The 26,495-nt window shown below is 39.7% G+C and overlaps 1 protein-coding gene across 1 annotated transcript in view; it reads left to right on the top strand.

The window, feature by feature from the left end:
• The first annotated feature begins 572 nt into the window (after positions 1-572).
• The window catches only part of pik3cb (phosphatidylinositol-4,5-bisphosphate 3-kinase, catalytic subunit beta), a 55,056-nt gene continuing 29,133 nt past the window's right edge, over positions 573-26,495 (top strand). The window contains exons 1-2 of the mRNA XM_088300787.1: positions 573-791; positions 21,083-21,162. The gene's annotated coding sequence lies outside the window, so the exon portion shown is untranslated. The remainder of the gene's footprint in view (positions 792-21,082; positions 21,163-26,495) is intronic.

The following is a 26,495-nucleotide window of genomic DNA, read 5'->3' as shown; positions in this document are numbered from 1 at the left end:
ACTGCACGTAGCCTACTATAGTTTGCAGTCCACGCTGAACTAGAGTGGTGCGTGAAGGTTAGGAATTCACCAGAGGGCAGCAAAGGCTACTATTTAAAGTGAAGTCCAAGCTCCACTGGCGACCACACACATTTGATTAGAGCACTGTATTCATAATCAAGGAGAGGAATGGGTCAATGGATATGCATTATTGCTTAAAACTAATAGAGTGGAAACATAGCTGTTTGGTTATGTTGTGCTGGAATAAAGTAAAAACAAATAAACATTCTTTTAAGATGAAGTCGGAATGGTAAACTATGATCTTTCAAGTGACAGGTTAGAAAGAATAACAACAAACGAAAGGAGACCAGACCTTCACAATAAAAGTATTTTATCTATTTTTATTTTTCATTTTTCTAATGATAACAACTACTAAAATCACACTGCCGGAAACTTTTAAAACAAAATGTTATATTTTGAATCTTTATGCTCTATGTAGCGTTGTATGAACATTGGGATGTGTCGCTATTTTTTAATCATGGTGACCGGAAGTGCGAGTTACTATCTCTAACTTCAACACAAGGAGGTGGTCGTCGACTTGGTGGAGGAAGAATCTGTAGCGGCGGTGGTGTTTCACCTCCGGCTACGAACAGGAAGCCTGTCCACGGTCCGGTCCGCTCCCACCTGAGGCAGGAGACACCCAGCGAGGTGGTCGCTTTTTATGCGGACTTTTTATGCCTCGTCGTGAACAGTGACGAAGTTTGTTTGCTTGGTATCGCCCTTAAACGTCCTCCCAAGACGGGTGACCCAAGGTATGTCTCCGCTCGATCTTTTCCAAGTGCAGTTGTTGCCTTGCTGTCAGGAGTCACGCCGAACTCTGCTGACGAATCCGGCGACTTTCAAACTGACAAGCTTTCTCGCCTAACACATCGATAAGGCATGTCAGGAATGATCGCAGTCAAAATCGCTTCATTTAAATCTGCGGTCCAGCATAATGCTCAATCTGTGGAACACATTTGGATACGTTCGGATCAAGAATTTCATTCAAGACTTACTACCAGATATTTGATGTGCCATGAGCGAAAACAAATGTCACTTTGGGCTCCTACAAATCAATATTATTATTTAACACTTGTCTCTTGGGCCCTTGGCAGTTATGACCTCTTAAAGTCGTTTCCACCTTCCCCATTTATGGTGCCCTTACTCATGCTCACAACAAAATCAATTTATTTTTTGCTTTAGGGTTGATTGTTTTAGAATTTCTGTTCTAAACTCGTAATTCTCCAAATTTTAACACTTTCAAATTATCTGATGATAATAATAATTAACCTTTTTTTTTTAAAAAAAAAAGATCTAAATGTTTCCATTGTACTTCAGGACCGTTCTAAAGAGAAGAGTGAGTTTTACCGAGCTGATTGTTGTCTTAGAATATGTCAGTCAACTACGGTATTTAAACTGTGCCTCACAACCCAGCTGTGTACATCTGTGACAGTTGGACAGAAAACAAAGGGGATGTGAAACTTTTGTTGATGTCGTCAGCCATTCTGTCATGGAAATGCAGTTAGAAGGAGCAGCAGGCTCACTTGAGAAGTTGGAAGGTAAATGAAAAAAATCCTAAGAAAGCTAAATTAATCGAAAATGCAATTTGTTTTAATTAATAGGTGGGACTATTTTAATCTGACACGTCAATCATTTTAAAAAAAAAAAACAAATTTCTCTGGGATACAACAGACGCATTTTCTGTCAAAGACACAAACTACCCCCAAAATAATACTAATAATAATGATTAAAAAAAATAAAATAAAATAATATATATATATATATATATATATATATATATATATATATATATAATAGATAATTAATAAAAAAGTGAATCTTTAGGTGGGGAGGCATGGTGAACGACTGGTTAGCACGATAGCCTCACAGTTCAGAGGTGCAGGGTTCGGTTGTGGCTTTCTTGTGTGGAGTTTGCATGTTCTCCCCGTACCTGCGTGGGTTTTCTCCGGGTACTCCGGGTTCCTCCCACATTCTAAAAACATGGTAGGTTTAACTGAACTCTCAAAATTGCCCCGAGGTGTGAGTGTGAGCGCGGATGGTTGTTCATCTTTGTGTGGCCTGCGATTGGCTGCCTACCAGTTTGGGGTGTACCCCGCCTATTGCCCGAAGACAGCTGAGATAGGCTCCAGGTTTAATTCATGATTTATTTGCCAAAAAACATTTATTTATAATAATTTTTATATTGTTTATTGTAACACTGATTAATTTAATGTTTACCCATGTTAAAAAATACATGGGAAGAAGACATTGTAAGAAAAATTGCATTTTAAATCATAGTCGTGATATTTGGCAAGTGGAATTGATTGCAATTAAAAATTGTTCAGCCCCAATCTGAGAAGCGTTCTTTGAATTATTTTGAATATGCAGGTAACATTTAAAACAATTTGAAAATAATCAGTTTTATATAAAATTTCTGATGTAGATACAATATATGAGTTGTTTCCATTTGTGGCATCAAAAACTACTAAGAATGTTTGGAATTTCAAACATTTCCCCCATCACATGTAATAAAATATAGAAATACATTTTTTAGTATGCTTCTACATGACTGAAATGCCAAATACAATTCTGATTGAATATTTTCTAAGGCTGAATTTAGATATTGCTAACGTGCGGCAGAGGAAGATATAACAACTAGGATCTTCAGCACATCGCCGACATCATCCGGCGCTCTCAAGCTTTATCAATCTTCTTGACGACATTAGTTATAGTTTTAGTCGTAGTCAAATTATTTTTTCATCTGTCTGAGTGCTACTGTGTCTGCAAATCTAAAACACAGACAAACAAAGAAAAAAAAGTGCAGTTAACAGTATACTCTGTGGTTTTTATATCATGGTTGAAACAACAAATCCAGAGGTGTACCAATAATTTTGTGCAGTACTGTATTCCCAGTTCCAATGATTTAAGAAGTTAATGTATGACAATGGAGTTTGGTTCAGGCACTACACTGTGTCCTGTGTTGTTGTTGTGAGAAGGGGCAATTGCCAGAACCCCCTCTGATGTTTTCACTTTAGAGAACACTGATAAGGCTCACTGACGTAATTGGGCAGACATGATTGAACAAAGAAGCTACAGTTTTTATAAGTGGCACTGCAATTTATTGTCCACCGATCATGATCGTCTGTTTTACTCGGAAAAGTAAGCTACCTGATCAGCATATGTCCGTCAGTGCCTTTCATTGCTGATCACAAAAACTGCTCGTACTTTGCAGCCTCCAGCCAACTAGTGACCAGCCTGCATGCAGTATCGCGTCCCCTCCCTTTTGCATTTTCACTGCACAGTACAGACCAAGCCAGTAACGGAATCATGATGTTTTTGTGCATTTACCGCACTTTCAATTTTACATTGAATTTTTAATTTTATCTTTTTTAATAAATGTGATAAATCAAAAATATATTTGACAGATTCATCGATTTGTCAAATTCACCATCAGTGAGCAGCTCCAAAATTGAAAAATGTTCAGCTCATCCCTGTGATCGGAAACTGTGTTATCTGATCTCGCTGATGGATGATCAGTATTTAAATCATCAGCATAAAACATCTATGATCAGAACATTCCTGGTATTTACTCCAAGTCAGTTTCAACTCTTAATCAGAATTCTTTAGAAAAACTCTGGTGGTAAATTGATCCAAACAGCATTCATCCTGCGTTTCATTATATTAATCATATTGTTATATGTGTGACATTTTCAAGTGTGTTACACTGATGATTAATTACGGATTGAGATACTTTAAGTGTTCTCGCTAAAGTCAAGAAATCAATAGGCTACAACTGGATAGCAAGTGTGTTTTCTATTAAGACTGAAGAATTTCGAAAAGATTATTGATTACAATTTTTTGATTTTCCCCTAATATTGCAATTGTAATTTAATGTAATTTTTTTTTCCAAGGTTCTCATCAATTCTTTTGACAAACATGTCCCATATATTTTGTAACAAATGCAAACAATGATACAATATAATGCAACTTTATTTACAAGTCACATTTAAAAGCTGTTGGAGCTGTAACTTTTCATACAGTGTAACATCAAATTGCAATAATTCAACTGCAAAGACGGTGAAAGCAGGAAATTAAAGGACTAATTTGTCATACTAACACGCATACAGTAGAAAACAACAAAACGGTTACAGTCTACTGTTGGGTCGAAAGCCTAAGAATAAAAATATGTCTTCAAGCGAGTTTTAAAAGTGGACAGAGGGGCCTTGCCTGACATTTATTGGGAGGTCATTCCAGAGGGAAGGACCGGCTACAGAAAAGGCTCGATCCTTTGAGGGTCTTCTTTGTATAGTGCTTCTCAATTATTTTATGTTATGCCCCCCCTAGCAAACAGAAAACAATTCGCGCCCCAGACCACCAACCCACTCTCCACCGCAATTACAAATGACAGCCTTTTTGTTGCAAAACAAAGCTTCACCGGAGAGTTAATACTCGCTGCGCACAATGGGCAATGAGAGCGCCACTGCCAACTACTGGAATGGATGTGTAATTTTGCGTTACTGTAATACGATGGAAAAAAAGCATGTTCCCCAGGGTCACACGCGCCCCACTCAGCATCGCACCGCGCCCCCTCCAATGGGGGCCTGCCCCACAATTTGAGGAGCACTGTCTTAGTGCTTGGCACCTCCAGTAGCGTTTGGTCTGCAGACCTAAGGCACTCTGCATGTGCGTAGGGGTATATCCGGAAACATGTGGACTGCACTTTAGACACTCCATAATATATATTAAAAAATTAATAAAATCTCTCTCTCTCTCTCTCTCTCTATTTTTCACATTTATTTATTTTATTTCAATGGATCAAATGATTAATGGGATTTTACGAATACCAGAATCAGTACCAGCCAAAAAAGAAAATCCCACTTGGTCAGGCTGTAATTACTGTATTATTATATGTCGCTCGTAGCAGTTAACAATATGTTGATTTATGTGAAGATACTGATTATATTAATGATTTCTCATAATATTTAGGAAAGAGATAAATATCAATATGCAACATTTTGTTTCTGTAAATATCTCCCTTTGTTCACATTTTCAAATTGTCACTACTACAACATTCCTGGGAAATCACAATTGTCCCATAATTGCTGGACTATTTTTTAGAACAGGCCTGCGTATGGCTTTTGGGTGGCTACCTGATGCTCGTGCGCTCCACATTTGTTGCCCCAGGTATATGTGACATAAATAATATACGCATATAAATCGACCGACCAAAATGAAGCAATATTTTTCTTTCCACAATTACAGCTTTTATGACTGTAAAATATTATGAATGCAGGGTACCTGGGTACCCTAGACTGGCCGCCAGCCAATAAATATTTTCCATTCATTACACTCGTATAACACCCCTTTTTTAACACTTCAGCAGCATGGTCTTTGAATGCACATTTCCCTGTTATTACCGTTAGAGCCTTACGTAACATCCTCCAAAAGTGCATAGTGAAAGGGAGTTGGTTGAGATGTACTCACTTGTCTGAGCATTTCACAATATCATTAAGATTGTAAGTCCATGTGTTTATTTGAAAGCTTTTTAAATGATAACTTTTTTTATTTTTAGATGTGACCAATAAGCAGGATTATGTGAGCATGACGCACATGAAAATGCTTTTGAAATATGACATTGAGATAAGAGCAGACTGTTGGAATTCTCCCCTCCGGTAACAAAGGTAGAGCAGGCCAAAACCTGCCATGGAATGCAAGAGAGAAGGAAAGAGGGACTAATGGAAAGACAAGTGGTGGAAGGCATGCTGATATCAAATTTATCATAAATGAAGGGAGGTTGTGTATTTTAGAATTGTACCGAAATCAGGTGATATGGCTTGTTGCAGATGCCTTTAGAGATCACAGCCATTCCCAACCGTGCTACTACCCATCACCCATTAAATAAAAATAAATAAATAAATAATTACACACATGCGCCACTTTTGTCTTTGTCGTTCAAAAGCATTTTTTTTCTTCCATGCTCATTTGCTGGATATGCTGGTATCCACACTCAAAAAGAGAAGTCTTATCTGCATAATTGTTTAATAGCCCTTGCTTTTCTGAACACAAGAAATCCCAACCTAAGAGCTGAAACAAGTGCAAAGGGGTAGAATTGGGGTTGACCCTATTTTACGGCGGCATGAGGCTTGTTAGCCGGTCCAAATCCTCAAATTAGTCTCAACATTGTTTAAGCTGCAATGTTCAAAGCGTTTGAAAAAAGTAGCGGTTTGTCGTCCAGAAGTGATGGTCGTCATTTCCTGAGGATCTTGCTAGTGATTTGCGCCTTAGGCATACAGCGATCTACTTCGGCAGCTCCTTGTTAATAGGCACATGTGATATTTGCCCATGAAGCATTGATGGTACAATAGGGATGGGTTTCGATTCATCAACTATTCATCGAAAATCAATTCAAAACCAATTTAAACTGCTTATAATGTGCAGAAAAACAATAAAAGAATCTCTTCTCAATGCCATGTAGCCGCTCTCTCATGTCTCTGCTGTAAACAAACTGAATGCACGTGCTGCGTATATTACTTGATTTGACACTACGCTACAAAAATGTAATGGTGCCCAAGAAAAGTTATATAAGTATTTCTTTTAGTATTTATGGGTAGTTTCATAGTATTAATGCGACTCAGCAAAGATTATCGTTTTGGCTTGCATCTAAAATAACTAAACATTTACACGCTTGTGGCAAACGTCAATGCACATAGCGTTTGAGGATGGCTGCAGAACCATACGAGCGCACAGAGACGAGCATGGCAGCGGTTTTAAAAAACATCATTCGAATCGAAATTGGAAACTGAATATGAAAATCTGGTTTGCGTGAATCATTCCATCCCTCGTATATGGTCATTGGCCGTCCTGATGGGCTGCAAAAGCCGTTTTCTTGCATCACTATGGCAATGCAGCGCAATCACTGCAAAGTACACTCTTGCCCCCATCAGCCCACACTGATGTTTGAATCTCCTACTGTTGTTTTGCCTGCATGTTCCATGTGTGTAGTTTGTTACCTTGATTTTTGTTTCAACTATCCACATGTCCATAAGGATGTCTAATAATTTGGTGTGAGAGAAATAATCACTTCTTAGATGCATTGCAGTATGCTTATAAATAATGATAAATTAAAATACAAATAATTGATTATTAAATAACATACTGCTTGCAGAACGCAAAAAGCTGAAGTCGGAAGCTCAACAGCCGCCGAGCTGTGCACAAAACAGGTCTGTAGCAACAAGATAAACTATCTGAGTGATTATTTCTTGTTGTATTGACTTTGGGTGAATAAAAACTGATATGATTGCTACACGTAATATAAGCTACTCACTTGTGACTTGCCCGCAAACTGCCTGCAGTTTCATGCAACGCAAAACCTAAACTTGCAATTGGAGATGCACTATAATTTTCGATCATATAATTATCGGGCTGATATTAGAAATTATGAATTACCATTAGAAAAATAAATAAATAATGAAATTGTGCTTTTCTGTTGGTGCGCTCCTTTCTATTAAATCGACCAGTTGTAAACTCTTCTCCTCTGATCTCACTCACATTCGCTCGTCTTTCTACTTAATACGGCCTGACGAACATGCAGTGAGCTCACATTAATAAAACATGGCAACGATGGTGCGGCATTTCTTTACCGTTTTAGAAGACATTTCACATGCTATATGCACCAAATGTTTGCCAATATTTATAAGTGCAATCCTAGAAAAGATCGGTTTTCCATTTCATTTCATGTCACATTTGGTTAGGACGAATCTTACAGTATTTCTTTCCTCCAGGTGTGCACTAACTAGAGGTAACTCTTCTTTTTTTTAAAAATTATATCGGCTATTAATATCAGGCTCGAGAAACAAATATGTATCAATTTCATCTTAAACAAATATGCATCATGTATTCTTCCTTGAAATTATTGAAATTAGCTGGTTACATTGAGTTACAAATCAACTCCATATTGTTATAAATGGTAAATAATCCCAAAATCGAAAAACTTTGTTTTATTTTAAATGTGCATATCGTACCCCGATAATCAATTGCAGGGCACAACTTCATATTACGGTACTTCCTCAAATATTGGCCAAGGACCTGTTATTCACTCATCTGCAGACTGTACCAGGCGTCTAATTCAGAGATTGCTGTTATTTGTACAAATTCTTGTGTGGAGCATGGAGCTTGACCCGTCTTTTGTGTTATAATGTGTGTGGAATGTGTAACTGGCTTACATTAGCAGTTTCCTCTTGCGTGTTGTTTTACCAATCAATACTCCAGCACCGTTAGAGGCGGAAGTAAAAGATTTCACTCTGTCTCTTATCAGATGCACCTGCCTGAACATCATGGCTTAAGCACATCTTGGGGACACCATTTGGTTGTTGTTTTTCTTTTTTCCTTTTTCAAACAAGCTCTCATGGCTTGAGTTGTCCTAAAAATTTAACTCCAGAATTCATTGGCAAGTTACACAGAATCCTGCTACATGTGTCATACTATCTCACATTGTCTCCAGATATAAGATGTCACGATCGAATACTTTTAGAATTGATTCTTCAAAAGAATTTTCACTATATTTTACTACTGAAATATTCTATGGCTGCAGCCGTACATCCACCGTTATATTGTTGTATTTTTATGATTTAAAAACTGTGACCATACCAAACTACCACGATGTGGTGACAATATAGTAAAAGTAATTACAACTCCTTACTGGCACCAATTGTTATTTTTCCTCAGGGTGATCACTTGTTTGTGGATTGCCCATGTGGCGCATCCTCTATTTGAATGATTAACGTCACTATGTTGACTCCTAACTGCCTAACACTTGTTTTCTCTCTCAGGCTCTTGTCACCTCCTCCTGTCAAGACTGTTTTGAACTATGTTTTACATATTTGTCTCAGAAACACAGGCAACAACACTGGGGGGTGTAACATGTAGGACCCGACTGATTAATTGGGCGGCTGATTAAATCGGCGAATGATTCGGTGAACAAATCTTTTGAACCGTATTATATAACAGCCGTTGAAGCGCATGTGCTTTTGTACCAAAATTAAGAGCTTGCCGACCACTGACGCAATAGACAGTGGCTCCTATTATCCTTAGCATCTACATTCGTTGCACTCAACACAAATGAAAGCCTTCAATTGCCGCAAAGAGTTTCACATTGGCCGTGGATCGCTGTCTTGGCCTGCAAAAGACATTCGGGTTTTATCCGTGTTATTTCTCAACAATCAGTCTTGTTTTTCTTTATTCATTAATTTTATTTACTACTCAGCTGTCAGCAGACAATACTACAGTGTTTGTTCAATATTCTTCTTCATGCGCGTCATTAAGTGGGCGCCATCCACTGTTCAGAGGAAGGCCAAATCCCAAGAATCACACTTGCACCCTTGTGCCCCTCAATTGCACGTTCCTGTCAAGGCTGGGAGTGTCTAGGATGTCCCAATTCTCAAATGTGGTCCATCGCCCTGCCCCTTTTGCGCCCTCGCTTTACACTTTGGATGAGTCAACTTCCATTGCCCCTTTGCCGAAGCAGATTTCCCACAATTCATTGTGGATTTAACCAAATTAGCGAGAAACTGACTATATTTGATGCAATTCCGGTGCCGTGCCAGAAACATGTCTCTTCAAATGTACATATTGAATTGCATCGTTTATCCGTCGGATATTTGGAATTTCACTTTTTTTTTTTTAAGTCACCTGCCTGATTTGTCATGGTGTTCCTGCATGCGCCGTAGATCGTGCAGGAGCCACAAATAGTAAAAATATTGGAGCCCTTTTTACCATCAACTGAGCCCAAGAGTTATTTTACTGCGAGTATACTGAAATTTTAATATAATTTTTTAAACAGCAAAATTGCGTAAATCGATGCCATCACACCCTCTGTCCCAATTCTACAATTTTTGTGTGCTTGTTACCTACGCTCTCGAACACTGCATTTCTACTACGTGTACACTTCCATGAGCACCGTCGGGCATAGTGTGGGTATTTGGATTGGGCCCAAGACACCACAGTTGAATTAAACAGTGACAAACTTGGAAATGGCGTCATTGATAGAGAGATGAAATGGTAAATATTTCTAATACCGTTAGTTGAAGCACTATTTTTTCACGTTTGCCTTGAAAAACAGTTGTATAACCACATACAAACCAAATTCAATTGTCCATAAAATCTGGAAACAGAGGTAAGAATACAACATATTAATATATTTTTTTATTGTACTAGATAAAATTACTAATTGAATTATTAATTTTATTAAGTCTTGCCCTAGTAATAAGAGCTTTTTCTTTATTTGTCTCAACTTGACCAGTAAGCGACCATCAGTGGTGTACGCCACCCTCACTGTTTCGGTACGGTAACACCAGATGACCCAAGAAATTGTATCTCATTGTTCCTGGATATGAGTTTGAATACTGTGTTAAAGCCGTGCCAGTTTGTGTAAGTACTGTCTAGTGGAACAGTGGTTTTAGACTATATGATTAATCCATGCCTGACTTCATTCTGCTACAGTACGTCACTGTGTGTATTTCTACGCTAACGATGGTCATTATGGCCGCAAAGTTTAGTCTTTGTGTGATCTGGAGCGGGCTTGAGTGATCCACAAGTACTCAGTGAGACTTTTGCTCAGTAAGGCAGTTGGAAAGGTAGCTGATGGGCACATGCCAGATTACACATCATCTCACTCGCACACCACCCATTTTGAGCTGCCTGTCAATGGCTGCTATAAATGGACATTGAAAAATGGAGCTACAATTAGAAAATGGAAAAAGTCCGGTTTGACAGTAGAAATTATGTGTGTATATTTGTGTGTCAGCGCTCGACACTAACTTTTCCACTGTTGGCACCGGTGGCACTAGCTCATGATTGGTCGCTCCCTTTTCGTGTGTGTGCGTATGTCCATGTGTGTGGGTTGGTGGTAATGATGCTGAGTATTTATTTGGCATAGGCTACCATATTTTCATTGACGTGCAGATTGGCAGTGACTCGAGTTATATTTGCAAAGTATTTTACTGCGGATATGAAGTAGTGGCTGACTAAACAGGTAATTGCTGGAGATTATTATTGAAAAATATGTCCCAAAGTAATAATGCGGAAGTCAATTCAAATTTTCTTTATAATAATATGTTCTATGAGGCTCCACTAGTCTTCACACGGTATTCTGATAAATATTGCGGTTGTGTAATATTAATTCAGCAGCAAAAATCACTGCTTATTATCCATCTCAGGGGGCGGCCATTTTGCCACATGCTGTCGACTGAAAATGACATCACAGTTGCTCAGGCAACAGCAAAGCACGTGTTTGTTGTGTTTGGTCATGTGACATTTGCAAGTTGACTCCGTCGCCGTTGGACTGTCGTCAGGCCCACTAATTGGTCGGGCGGGTTGTGTTTTTGTTTTTCTTTATTTTGACTGTAGGGGTGTTTTGTTGTTTTGTTGCTTTCACATTCCACTAAGCTCATTTAGTACATAATTTTTGCTTGGGTAACTTCTAGCTGTTATTCCAAAGTTTGCCTGACTCTTAAGCCGATAAACACACTATACATGAAGTCAGCTCAGATTTAATAGCTCTGAGTGTTTAGCTTCATTTGATCTGTGCAGTACAGTTCAGTTTGCTGCTGCATGAGAAGAAACATGTTTGTGGAATGTGGGAGGAACCCGGAGAAAATGCACGCAAGCATGGGGAGCACATGCAAACTCCACACAGGAAGTGAAGCCCAGATTTTTAACCTGCAAAGACAATTGGCATTTGAAAAAGAATATTGTTGTTGATTCAAAATTGTGTTTCTTTGCTAACTACTCTGCACAATGAACTGTTTTGTGGCTATTTTCTTTGTTGGCAAATTACACTCTAAAATTTAAAATTGCACTCTCTACTATGGTATGTTGTATTTGACATTATTGTTTATTTTATCACAGTAATACTGTAATACCTCGCTACTTCGCGGTTCACCTTTCGCGGGTTCAGTGCTTCACGGGTCTAAAAAATATTCAAAAATTAAAAACTTTTTTGCCCGGGCACGATCGGGGCTCTCCATTCGCTCCGCTCCGTGGGGGCATTGTAGTTTCGCCGAGCGGCACGACGGGGCGCTGGAGCGGTTAGACGGCCGGCGTGTGCCGATGAAGAGCGTGGGCGAAGAGGAGAGTGGACGAAGAAGAGCACGTTCCCCCGGGCACGATCGGGGGCGACGTTTCGCGCGGTTCGGACCGTACCAGAGCTCCAGCCGGCGTGCGTGGCAGTTAAGCCGAAGAGGAGCACCTTCCGCCCGGGCACGAGCGGGGCGACATTTCGCTCCGTTCGGGACCGTACGAGAGCTCCGGCCGGCGTGCGTGGCAGTTAAGCCGAAGAGGAGCACCTTCCACCCGGGCACGAGCGGGGCGACATTTTGCTCCGTTCGGGACCGTACGAGAGCTCCGGAGGAGGCCGGCCGGCGTGCGTGGCAATTACGCCGAAGAGGAGCACCTTCCGCCCGGGGCACGAGCAGGGCGAAATGAAACCGAGTTCAACCGAACGGAGACACGCTTCGGGGGAGCAGGTCCGGCGTGCGTGACAATTAAGCCGAAGAGGAGCACCTCTTCCGCCCGGGCACGAGCGGAGCTGCGAGGCTGTCAGTTATGAATGAATAAATGAATAAACAAATAAATGAAGAATGCCACCTTTCATTTCACAGGGCACACCGGACGGCGTACCAGCAGGTAAAAGTCGAAGTAATTAAATAAATACAAAAAGAAGTAATTGAATAAATACAAAAAAAAATTAATAAGTTTTAATAATAATTTGTTTTTTTTTTTGTTATAACATGAATTTCACTCTCTCTCTCTCTCTCTACCCGTATTCTATATGGTGTACTGTATACAGGGGGGTAAACTGTATACCTGTATAGGTTTTTTTAAGCATTTTTGAAGGGACGCCGCTACTTCGCGGATTTTCAGTTTTCGCGGGATGTCTCGGTCCCCATTAACCGCGATAACCGGGGTATTACAGTAATCACAGTACACACACACACAGTGACATAAATTTGAATAGTGAGTGAGTCCTATCATTCAGGGAACATGTTATAGTTTAGGTGCCTAGTTCAAGGGCACCACAATGGTAGGAAATGCAGATGAGTGTCAACTAATCCAGGTGGACCACACTGCACTCTTGTCAGTCAGACACATTTATTTAATTACTTGACCATCTGTGTACTTGATGAAGACGTTATTCATTCACGAGAAAAAATCAGTGAGGCTCTCCTGCCTTTATAGCCACATTGTAGTTACATTAGTCTGGATAGGAGCTTTGTACGTTCTGCAAGAGTACAAACTCCAGCGATTTGAAGCAAGAAGTTCCCTCTACAGCAGGGGTGTCAAACTCATTTTGGGGACGGGCCACATTGTAGTAATGCTTTCCCTCAAAGGGCCGTTATGACTGCGAACTCATAAATGTATGATCACCTTACGTTATCACACACAAGCAACAAATTGATTGAATGCCAGTTTTGAAATCTGAAGCTAGTAATTGTTTGTTTAACAATTTTTTTATTTATTTTAAAAGGATAGGGTTGCTAACAAATGAATGGCAATATCTTATATCTCAATATTGTGAAAATTGAAGAAAACAGAAAACAGGAAGTTGATGCACATGATTTGCCCTTCATATTAAATGAGGTCACGGGACAGATCTGGTCCCCATGCCTTGAGTTTGACACCTGTGCTCTAGAGAATGGTTTTGTAACTGGGCTGGGCCCCCGAACAATGCTGAAAATGGAAGCTCTTAGCCCTAAGCTCTACAAAGGGGTCACCAATGTGGTGCCCCCATGGACCACATGAGTAGCCTACGGGTTTGTTCTAAAAATAGCTCACCAGTGAGTTAAAGTGATTGAAAATGTAAATCCTAGCAAAGACTCGTGAAAATAATGTGTCGCATTTGGTATTTCTTTTTCCAAATTATTGAAAATCATTATCACGATCGGTTTCCGTTTTTGGCTACAAGAGCATCTTTCCGTCTCCGCCTCAACTTACTGTCTGATAACGTGAAAAGCTGTCGGTCTCTGTAGGCTAGAGCGGGTGGACTGAGCAATTTGACGTAAATGGAGAGGGGGAGGAGTTGAGAAATTTTCCGAAACAAACACACCTGCTGTTGCCACCAATGTATTGTAAATGAATTATATGGCTAATTGTACGTTTATTACTGAGTGTCATATTATTTTGTCAGGAATATAGTTTCATTAGCGGCCCATGTCAATCATGGGCCCCTAGATTGCTTCTCTTTATTCCCCTCTTTTCGGCACCCCAGCTACGGTATATGCCGTCATTAAATTGATTGTGAGGATGAAGGATCAACACAATCCAGTGACTAATCCAATGTTCCAAATAAAGGCCAGATTGGCAGTCAAAGGAAAGTGTTTTTGTGAAAGCCTGTGCATGAGAGACTTGTATGATGACGAGACTTTGAGTCATTTTAGGGCTCAGCATTCCTAACATACCTTCTTCTGAAGATAAGTGTAGGAAAGGAAGAGTGTGTGTATAAGCGGAAAGGAGGGTATTGGGGGCAGAAGTCATCAAAGTCTGGTCCCTGTTGCACAATGATAAGGACACGTTGGTTATGACAAGTGTTCCTTACACCAGGGGTCACTACTGATTTAAGTGATCATGATTAACTGGCTTCTGCTGATGAGCTAGTCATTTGAGTGAGGGGGTTGGTGATCCTGACCTTAGGGACAGGGCGGCTCATCATCATCATCAACATGCCGTCAGAACTGCCAAACACCAAACACATTTGTGTGCTGGAAACAATTTTTCTTAAGTTGTCAATACTCCAAATTGGCATTAGTGACGTAGCCGTAGTACGCCAACAAAATGCTGCCATCAATTGTGCTAATATGGTGGTGTGATAATAAGCAAGATTGAACCTTCCTGACCAACCCAAGTGTGGCTTCACTGTAATTGTATGTGCAATTAAATAAAATATAAAATTCATACTTAAACGAATAAACATTTTAGTTCTCTGTTGACATGTATTTGACTTTCAAACCTTCACCACCATTTTTTATTTAACCGCTTGATTTCACAATCTGCTTAACAAGATAGAGCATCAAAACCACCAAGAAAAACAGGAAGTTGGCTGACTTTAGTTGGCGTGGCCGTATTTCGTTTCATCGTTGTACTGCCTTGCTCTATCTTGTTTTTTTACTCACTTGTTTATCTTGTCAGTCACTTCACATCTTGGTCTCATGGGTTGCCTTTTGCTGAACTGGAGGCAGATGGTATCGATATGGATAGCTGATAAATATTATATCGAGTATTTTATTTTCCAATTGAGCTATTTGAGAAACTGAAGCAATTGTATGGTAACTAGCTAAACTTCAACTGCGTTACATATTAATTTAAATATAGTTGTCGAAAGCAATGAATTCAGTGGCTTTAATAAGATGCTACTTACAATAAACCTGAATATTAAAATTAGCCATTTTCTGGCTTTTTTTCTTGTTCAAACTATTAATTATGGAAAGATTTACCATATTTTCATGATCATAAGGTGCACTTAAAAGTCTCAAACAAGATCTTTACATCTGAACACACGTTATTCTCTTAAGCAACCCATCTGTCCAACTAAGGGCATTTCACAGTATATGTTAGCACCCCTTGTTTCTGAAACTGCTGCAGAATTGACTGGGAGACATACATTGAGTGAGTATTCCAGTTGGTGACGGTTTGAGACAGTCAGTTGACAACAGACCAGTTTGTACGGGCAGGAGAAAGCTGGATAAAATGGCAGCTGTCCACGTAATCTGTTTGATCATTAATGTTAATGTAGGCGAAAAACATCAGAGGTTAGATTAATCGTTACACTACAGACTTCCCCCCAAAAGAACAACACAGAAAAGATGACTGATAATGTAAGTGGGTGAAGTGTAGATTATTATAAATATTAAATTGTTAAAAGTAATGTGTTGAAGTCATCATATTTATTTCTGCAGTTTTATTTCTGAAATTTGTACGGGCACAGCATCAGTGAACTTCAGGTGACCCGACACTCTGATGTCACTGCATGTGTGACACCACTCAAGAAAACAATATAACTTCAATAATCAATTGAGTTCCAATTCTGAGTGTCAATCCAAACTCGTTTTACATCCCTCCCAGAAAATACTGACGAGGCAAAAACAATTCCAAATATATCTCAATAAGCACTTACACCAGTTGAAAGAATACATTTGAAAAGGGTCCTGTCTGCGAGCTGAGCAGAATTTTGCCTCACGATCACATCATGGTGGAAGATGTGACCAACTGCAAAGTGCTCAAATTTCAACTGGGAAAATAATTACTTTTTTCATGCATTTTTAAAAAATTATTTCATGATTTCATTTTTAAAAACATTCATACCATGTAGTGTTTTAACACAAATTTACTTCATTTTGAAATCAAATTTATTCCACGTAGGAGAATAATCACCATCAATATTTGTCATAATTGTGCTTAAAATTTGACTACTGCATTTTCTCCATCACAGTAGTGGGCACAATCACTCACTGTTGCTGGCACACACTGCAGCACGGGGATCCTCAAGTGCCCGGGGAGCGGTTCATGTCATATCAGTGTCTGCGGGATGTTGCTGTTGGATGGTCCATTGTAGCATTTTCTCAAGCTCATCCAAGATGACTTGTGTTTTGTTAGTCTACACCCACATTATTTCTGCTGGTTGTTAACTTCAACCGATGTCCCCACGTTGGTAGGCGTAGATCCTAACCACTTGTCCATAGCTGCCCAAGTTGCTCAATCTAAATTCCACTCAATTTGAATCATACTTATTCCATCATTTGTCTTTAACTGAAACATTGACCATTTTAAAACCATTCCTACTTTGATTTCCCTATTTGTAACTCGACATTTCAAAGCGTATATTACTGGTGGCTTCAGAGTCAGTGTCCAAACTTCAGTAACCTTGAACTTAAATGAACTACTGACCAATTTGAAGAACAGGCAAATGAATTTACAAATATTTACTAAACAGAATGGGGCTGGACTGGCACAAAAATGCTCGCAATCTCCTCTGTAACTGAGAAGTTATTATTCTTCATGCTATCCACCGTCAGTATCAAGTCAATAAAAGTAGGATCAGCTTAAGTAAAAAGTAATGTTTTGCTGATCTCAATTGAATATATAATATATGTGCTTATAGTGTACTTCTCTCATGCATTTGCGAGCTAACAGCCAATCAGAGGCAACACTATTTCGCAGTGTGTGATTAATGACCCATTCTTTCAAATTACATTTTTTTTTCAGGCATTAACGGAATATTCTTATTTGTGAGAATACAGGTATGATTTTATGAAGCATAAGGGGAGTGCAACTTATGCCTGAATTTATCACACACATCACCTGCCATGTACGGTAGTCATATTCATTTTTTTAGATTTAGTAGTACTTTGCGAAACAAACTCATACAAAAAAATGTATTCTAAGAATCTATGGTGCATATGATAATCCAGTTTAAGACACAGCTGAACATTGAAATAGACACTTGTTGGGTTAATGTGTTCTGTGCAAAAAATAAATAAATAAGAGGAGGATGATTGTTAGTTCAGTGGCGCAGTCTAAGTCGATGGCTCAGAAACCCGGTATCTGGTCTAAAATACCATCTGCTGAAATTCCCTCTGTTGAATAAATACAGTGTCAGGCCAGAGGCCAGATCCACTTCTCCTCCACCTGGCCCTCCAGAAATAGTGCTTGTATCAGTCATGCTGCTGACTTTGCTGTTCAAATGTCATCATTGATTCATCCAGGCCCCACAGCACAGACATGACTGTTGTGCTGCCTCTCTCTTCCTGAATGCTACACAAAAACTCAATTAATGACTAAAAGGACACAGTGTGAGGTTAAATCACATATTCCTAACCTAAGAATTAGGGCTAGGAGAATATTGGGAAAAAATATAATCAAGGTTCTGATATTAAAATCACCATTAATAAACATGATTGTTCTTAATTGAATAAATAAATACACCCATTAACAACTTTTCTAACTGTGGGTGCCTTGGCTTCTAAGAGACAGTGTGTTTGAATGGTGGGTATTTGACAGTAAAACCATCCCGTGAGTTCTAATGCCAATTCTTGCCAGCCCATCAATAGTGTTTTCCGTTCACAGTTTGCATTAAACTAACAATGTTTCTAAAATGAAGTATGTGTTGTATTTAAATATGCAATGTGTGTAATTCTTTTGTTGTGTGTTTAGTTTTGCAATCAACTCCAATTGGTGTGTCAATAAATATCTTAAAGACCACGCAAGGAAGGCAGAGTAACCTACGTCACACTTATTGCAGGCAACAGATGCCTTTGTGTTGCTTTGACAATATAGTAGCTTACATATGCACACCGCAACGTTTGGCACATTTATCTTTTTTTCCTATTATATTTTTATGATTGTGAGAAGCCAAAATCGAAACACATTTAAACATGCATAATATACTAAGCGAGAGCAAGATCGAAAAATCCATCCATTATCTGAGCCGCTTTATCCTCACGAGGGTTGCAGGCGTCCTGGAGCCTATTCCAGCTGTCTTCCGGCAGTAGGCGGGGTCCACCCTAATCTAGTTGCCATCCAATCGCAGGGCACACAGACGAACAATCATTTGTGCTCACAATCACACCAAGGGGCAATTCAGAGTGCTCAAGCAACCTATCATGCATGTTTTTGGAATGTGGGAGGAAAACAATGTACCCTGAGAAAACCTACGCAGATCAAAGAACAACACATATAGTCCAATCTAGTTTCCACTGCACTCCTTTTTAAGACAGTCAGCAACCTTACTGTCTGTCAAATCTAAAAAGTATTGAATACAAGTAAAGCCGTGCAAGTTTTGATGTGACTGTTAAAATAAAATACAGACATCCAGAAATGTTGTTCAGGAGTGTAGATCCCGTCCTGTAGTCAAACATTCATTGGCCTTCTCGAAAGCATTGGACCCACAACATGGTCTTGATTCACACAAATCCCAAATTACGTACTTTATATTAGAAGTGTCTGTGGTGGGAGCACGATTGGTTCCTATAAAAGTTCCTTGTTAATTTTTAATTCCTGCAAAAGGGCCTTTAAATGTGCCGTCTCCCGTTTATCAACCAAAAGCTTTTATGCCGTTCCTTATCAAATCGACTAATACTCTCATCCCCGCCAATACATTAAGCGCTGTATTTTTCCAAGGTTGGATTTACACCACATGGTTGCTTTGAGTGACGCTATCACAATTTCATTATTTACTCTTAAATGGTGCTATTCAATTATGAGTCATGGCATAACATTTAAAAAAAAAACACTCACTCTCAAACTGAAACCAAAGCATTGACCAGCTCTTTCTTTGATATACAGTGAAATCGCGGTTAATGGGGACCACCCGCGAAAACTGAAAATCCGCAAAGTAGCGGCGCCCCTTCAAAAATGCTTAAAAAAAACCTATACAGGTATACAGTATACCCCTCTCTATACAGTACACCATATAGAATACGGGTAGAGAGAGAGAGAGTGAAATTCATGTTATAACAAAAAAAAACAAATTATTATTAAAACTTATTGTTTTATTCCCCAGCCATTATTTTTGTATTTATTCAATTACTTCTTTTTTTATTTATTTAATTACTTTGACTTTTACCTGCTGGTACGCCGTCCGGTGTGCCCTGTGAAATGAAAGGTGGCATTCTTCATTTATTTGTTTATTCATTTATTCATTCATAACTGACAGCCTCGCAGCTCCGCTCGTGCCCGGGCGGAAGAGGTGCTCCTCTTCGGCTTAATTGTCACGCACGCCGGACCTGCTCCCCCGAAGCGTGTCTCCGTTCGGTTGAACTCGGTTTCATTTCGCCCTGCTCGTGCCCCGGGCGGAAGGTGCTCCTCTTCGGCGTAATTGCCACGCACGCCGGCCGGCCTCCTCCGGAGCTCTCGTACGGTCCCGAACGGAGCGAAATGTCGCCCCGCTCGTGCCCGGGTGGAAGGTGCTCCTCTTCGGCTTAACTGCCACGCACGCCGGCCGGAGCTCTCGTACGGTCCCGAACCGCGCGAAACGTCGCCCCCGATTGTGCCCGGGGGAACATGCTTTCTTCGTCCACTCTCCTCTTCGCCCACGCTCTTCTTCGGCACACGCCGGCCGTCTAACCGCTCCAGCGCCCCGTCGTGCCGCTCGGCGAAACTATAATGCCCCCGCGGAGCAGAGCGAATGGAGAGCCCCAATCGTGCCCGGGCAAAAAAGTTTTTAATTTTTGAATATTTTTTAGACCCGCGAAGCACTGAACCCGTGAAAGGTGAACCGCGAAGTAGCGGGGTTTCACTGTATTTGTGAATGGCTGCTCACTGTTTATGTTAGTGTCTTATAAGTCCATGTGGGCTGGGCAAGTTTGTGCATTACACTAAATAAGAAATAAAAACAAAATCAAACAAAACAAAACAAAAGCCCATAAAGTGTGGGATAAATATGGTATATGAGACACGTCTGTCAAACAGTTGAGCCCCGTTTTTCGTGATCAAGCTGTTCTAAAAAGTCTGACTAAAACCAATTGTACCAAAAAGAAGCAACTTTTCCCATAGGAAATAATGTAAATCCAGTCAATCCGTTCCAGAGACCCAAAAATAACCCAAGATATATTTTAGAAAGAATATCTATAGTCTTGCATACATTCTGTACGTTTTTGAAAGAGTCTTGTTTCAGCATGAAAGAGGGGAGAGGGCTATATGCGGTTACTTCCCTTCCCTAATTGCATTAGGATGCTCCTGAGTCACTGGAACCTTGTTGGAAATAAATTTCCACCTATATGGGTGGACTGGCCATAATTCTACATTGTTTTTCACCTTTGGCAAAAGGCTGGCACTTTCTTTATCCCAATGTTGGCATATTTAGCAGTCTCACTCAATAAACAATTACAAAGAAGCTTTGGATAAATGTATGTCTGAAAATGGTGACATTACTTTGATTTAAATAAAGACATGATTTTTTGAGGTGTTCAGTGATAACACACTCTAGTTGTCTATAAGTCGCCGGAAATGTATGCAGAAAATACATAAAATTTACTTTCACTCAGCCATAACTAGCTTTTATCTTCTCACCCATCAGATGCAGCTTGTCAACCACTTTGTAGACAACCTCACCAATCCACAGAAGCCTACAAATTAAGGAACTTGGGGTAATAGCAGGTAAGATGTGCTACATGTGGCTCTACTATACCTAACTTCGATACGTCCCTTTCTGTATGTCAAAGTGGTAGCAGAGGTGCTGACGTGGCTTTATTCTAGAGAAAAAGATTTGTCTTGACAGGCATGAGAATGCATGCAAGGTGGCACCAGCTTATGCCGAGTTTAGAATACAGTCGTGACCGATTGTGTTGTGAGCGGAGCTGAATGATTAAAGAAAATAATGTCATTGCAATTTTACTTCCTCAAAATTGTGATTGCGATTTGATTTGTGTTTTTATTTCAAACGTATTTTTCAACAAATACACTTTATTAATATCTTTTATGTATTTATTTTTTGTACATAATATTTTTTTTTGTCCCACCTGGGTCTGGTCTATGTCAGGTTTGTCGTGGCCTCTCGCTCAGTTCAAGTCACAGAATTAATTGATTACACCATGTAGTATTCAGACAAAGTGACCTTTGTGAATGCCAAAAAAAAAAGTAATGTAGTCGTTGTAGTAGCTCTGCATTAGATTCATTACTTTTGCCAAGCACAAATTGGTTAAGGCATGATTTTGATCACATATTTGTTTGTCTCGTTGGTTCGTGTGGTTTGTAACAAAGAAACAAAACAACTTTGTTTTGGAGTAATAGGCGAAGGAAAGATCAGAACATAATTTCTGGACAACATGCTGCTACTTTTTCCCCACCTTTTTCCCTCTGGCTTGAAGTCTGACACTGTTAATTTATGGATTTTTACTAATGATATTTATTTATTTAATGATATTTATGAGGCGAAAAGGCTTTTCAATCATGGCACGGAAAGCAAGTATTTGCAGCCACTTGACATCAGTGTGAATAGTGCATTTAAAGTGGCTTCTCAGTGGGAGGCTTGGGAGGCGTTCGGAAATGCACTCTTGACGCCCTACACGACCTTAAGAGCCTATGTTAAAAAACAATCAGCAGCTTGTGCTTGAACTCTTTCCGTCTGTACTGCCTGACGCTCTGGGCGCACCGTGTCCTAAGTTGGGGTGGCATGGTCCAAATGAGTGTTCTCACATTTTCAAAAGATCACTTCTACAGCATTTCCAGAAAATCACAATGTCCCATCACTGGTAAGCTACTTTTAGAATAGGTCCACGGGTTGCACATGTGGTTCTTGGGGGCTACCTGGTGCTCGCGGGCTCCATGTTTGTAACCCCTGCTGTAAGGAGGAGTTGTGGGGCTGTACCTTTCTGATATGAACGAAGCGGGTTTTGGAGGGTTAAGTGTGCAGGAGGAGGCAGATGAAGCACGTGATGAGTGACTTTTCTGAGAGGCTATTCTATAGTAGGCACATTCGGCATTGATTTGATAAAACGACAACAAAAAAAAAAAAGTTTCCCGGTTACTAAAGCTAATTAAAAATTATTTAATCTTCTTTCTTTGCAAATATCCGATGTTATATCATGGTGACCTGTGACTAATATTAATGTGAAACAGCCAAAATTTTTCCATATTACGGCTCAACAATTTTAGGAAAAAAATATTACTTTAATTTCTGACAAGATATTGAGATTTCGATTTAATTTGCGGTTTTCTTCATAATGTACAGTAACATTTACTGAGAAAATGCCATTTTACCATTAAAAGCTATCCCTGTAATAATGCAAGCATACTAAAGAGGTTTTTGGGGGGGACAGTCCGTTCTCAAGTTTCAAATTATTTGCCATCAAGTGTAATTTTGTATTTGTGTAATTGTGTTTATGGAAATGCATTTTTAAATGCAAAAATGTTTTACATTTTCATACTAATGTACATGTTCTTTGTACATAAATGTCTTATTATGGCAGTGCTTCTCAATTATTTTCTGTCACGCCCCCCCCCATCAAGAAGAAAACAATTCACGCCCCCCCCACCACCCTCTCTTCACCGCAACTATAAATAATAGCATTTTGGCGAAGCTAAAGTGGTTAGAATACATCATTTTAAGCACTGTTATTGTGTAGATCTTAAAACTCAGTACTCTGTGGTGCAAAAGAGTGTAAATATTGATGAGATTATGAATATTTCACATATGTTTGACATCGAACCTCTTCGTCATGATCTCATCAGCCGTTTACATATTCCGATCTGAGAGCGTCTTCTAAATTGCCAGTGTAGCCATCGTCATATTTTTTGTTGAGATATGTATTGATTGAAATACGTTTCTGTTCATAGTTGCTGGCTCGCCGTCAGACTTCGGTTAAAAGTTGACTGTACATCTTATTTTGGATCCTTTCCGACTCTGTATTTCACTTTAACAATTAGCACTCTGAGCGACTCCTCGTTCGCCTCCTTTAAAACGCTACTGTTAGTGGGGTCGTTCATTTGTCACCACGGTGGAGATGATTCGCATCACACAGCTCATTGCTGATGCTGTGTACGGACTTGCATACAGTACAAATAAAGACTGTACTGCTGCGTCGCACGATATCTTACCACCTATTCAAGCAGCGGCGAAAAAAATGACTTCCGGGACTACGAGTAACAGCTGGACGTTTTTTTTTTGTTTTTTTTTTAAATAAGTACGCCGCTGGTTAGTATAACCTGCTTTGTGAGCGTGGGGCACAAGAGCCCTTTAAAAAAAAATCCAGCTTTGACAATTTCAAAATCGCGTTGTCTAAGATTGCGATTTTAGTCCCAAAACGATCAATCGTTCAGCCCTAGTACATATTATGTTTTTTAGGGCTAAATTGTGCTGCTGTGGCTTTAAATCAGGTGCACTTTGTAGTCCGGAAATTACAAAATTCTAAAAGTGTGGGTCACGGAATGAATTTAGTTCCCGTTTGAGTTACTGTTGCGCAAGTTCCATCCCGTCACAGAATCGAAATGACTTTTTCTATCCATTCCTTGCTTCTTCTCCAATCTACTAGGAAGTAGCCTGCCAACAAATTCAAATACGTAGCTCCCATTACCTATGCTCTTTAGTGTGCTACATGACCAAGATGTTTAACAGTAATTTATTTTCTTTTGATGTAAATACTAACATGAAGGCATATGCTGCAACCATGCAACACAATTCTAGGAAACCCTGCCCTTCAGTGTATTATTTGGGTGCTTTTCTTTTTTTCCTTTGATTGTCCCATTGGTTTTACGACCAGAATATGACAGGGGTTGTGTGTAATTACACACGGCCTGCAAGATGTGCTTAACAACGAGCAGTTTCCATGCGTGTTTGTCATGTAAAGCAGTTGTGACTGATGGTTTTGTAATATCGCTCCATGCTCCCAGCAACCCAGTCACCAGTCACCTCTCGAAAGAAAAGTCTGCCCTTTATGAGCTTGTATACATCTGTAGGGGTGTGCGTGCGTGTGTGTCGGCGTGTACTTGTGTGTGTGTGTGTGTGTATGTGTGTGTCATTCATTGCCCATGTGGGGCTCTTTGTTCAGAGATATGAATGGTGCATTAGCAAGATGCTGTACGACCAATACTGAAAACTCTTTGAAAGCTGTCCCTCAATTCAATGCAGTGATTCAGTGTTATTTTTGTCAGTCTCTTCCCATCTTTCCACAGTGACACGGCATGACCTGTGGTTGATATTCTGTTGAGACTGCCTGACTGGAAACTGGAATTACATTGACAGTGTGTTTTAACGCTCTCATTTTAAGCACCCAATTGTAGTTTGTGTGTGCTTTTTTTTTCTTTTCTCCACATCAGTGTGTCTTGCTTATCTTTTGTGGTTATCATTTCCAATAATGCTTCCCTGCACTGGTGGTAATGTTGACAAAGCGCTAGTTTGATGATGTATGTACACAATCATATTCCCAGCAGTCCCTCCAACTGTCATCTACCACCACAAATGATTTATTTATTCTTCAAAATGGCCAAATCCAATAACCTGAGTTTAAGCCAGTAGCTATTTGATTGGAGTTGTCAAAGACAAGCCTTTGCAAAGAAAGACTAAAACATTATGCAGCAATTGAAGACAGCGCTAAGAGGGAAATTTAGAAATGGGTGGTTAACATTACATGAAAATCGATGTCCACGTAATCTAAAATATAGTGAAGACATTCGAAGATGGATCAACATTTCATCTTTGATCTCCGGGTAATTACGTAATATATCCGATACCCAACATTTATTTGGTGCATCGCAAAAGAAGAATGTCAGTTTGATGTCAGCTGTTCACGGGCTGGATGCTGTCATTGCAAACTGTAAAAAACTTATTTGCTTTAAAATATGAAGACTTTTCAATTTAGTCCAGTTTAAGTATTTGTGTTCCAATAAGATGTGCTCACTAAAAAAATCGTCTTTTGTTACAAGAATGCAAACTTTAATTTTTTTTTTCACAGATTGAGTTTTAATTACCTCAGAGTAAAAGCTTTTTTCTTGTCCCAATAGATTTGAATAATGACCTTCCATATAACGAGTGTTTGAATGACTATTAACTTTTCACAAACAGTGTTGTTTGGATGTGTGTATTCGAACTCATCGTATTCCTGTTATGTGAGCCGCAACATTGACTACGATGTTTACTGTATTTGACAGCGCTTCTGCTGAAAATCATGTTGTTTACACGTGTCTGTGACTCTGTTGTTTGCGTGTTTTTGATGGTGCAAGCCATCTAAAACTGTTGAATCCGCACAGCAAAATACAGGAGGTCATGTGGGTGTAAATAGTTGTTCTGGGAGGGAGGGGCGGGGACTGGGACACAGTGTGATTGCCATGTGGCCCGTTTGCCCCCTTGAGTCAGCTCTGTGTGTATGTGTGCATATACGTGCGCCTGCAAATGTATGTGCGTGTTGCCGCAATCGCTGAGAGCAAGCTGGTAGGATTTTGTGTCGGTGTTTGTGTCCGAGAGAGAAATGTTGTAAGGAGGGGTGGATGGGTGAGCCAAGGGCAACACAAGGGCAGTGTTTGTGCAGGGCACGGGACTGTCCTCGCTGGCACGCATGTTCACATACACACACTTGCCAAAAACAGAGCCTTATTGTGGCCGCTCTTCCCAGTTCAGTCCACCCGTTACAGTTAGTACATTGTGTCACATATTCAAACTATGGCTTTTCTCTTATCTCGCTTTCTCATCTGTCACACATCAGTCTCTGCAGAATTGAAACTGAATTCCCCCATGAGGCATTAAACATTCATTTAAAATGTCTCTCATGTCCTTCAACTCTATTTTCAATGTTGTTGTGACCATAACATGTACTTGTACATGAACGTTGACATCACTTTAGCAGTGACAAGTGGCGGAAATCTTGGTGGGATTATCTAAAAACAATAAAGTGAGAAATTTGAATACCTGTAAAATCATCCATAACAAATTAAATCATTGAAAAAAAATTGCTGACTGAAGTTCACAACCTACACTTCTTTTTCCCTTTTAATTTTTA

Source organism: Idiotropiscis lumnitzeri, chromosome 7 (genome assembly GCF_059441095.1).
Source record: "Idiotropiscis lumnitzeri isolate Australia: NSW breed Sydney's pygmy pipehorse chromosome 7, RoL_Ilum_1.0, whole genome shotgun sequence".
NCBI classification, from domain to species: domain Eukaryota; kingdom Metazoa; phylum Chordata; class Actinopteri; order Syngnathiformes; family Syngnathidae; genus Idiotropiscis; species Idiotropiscis lumnitzeri.
Note: the sequence above shows the minus strand (reverse complement) of the source record. Positions and strands in the feature narration are given on the sequence as shown.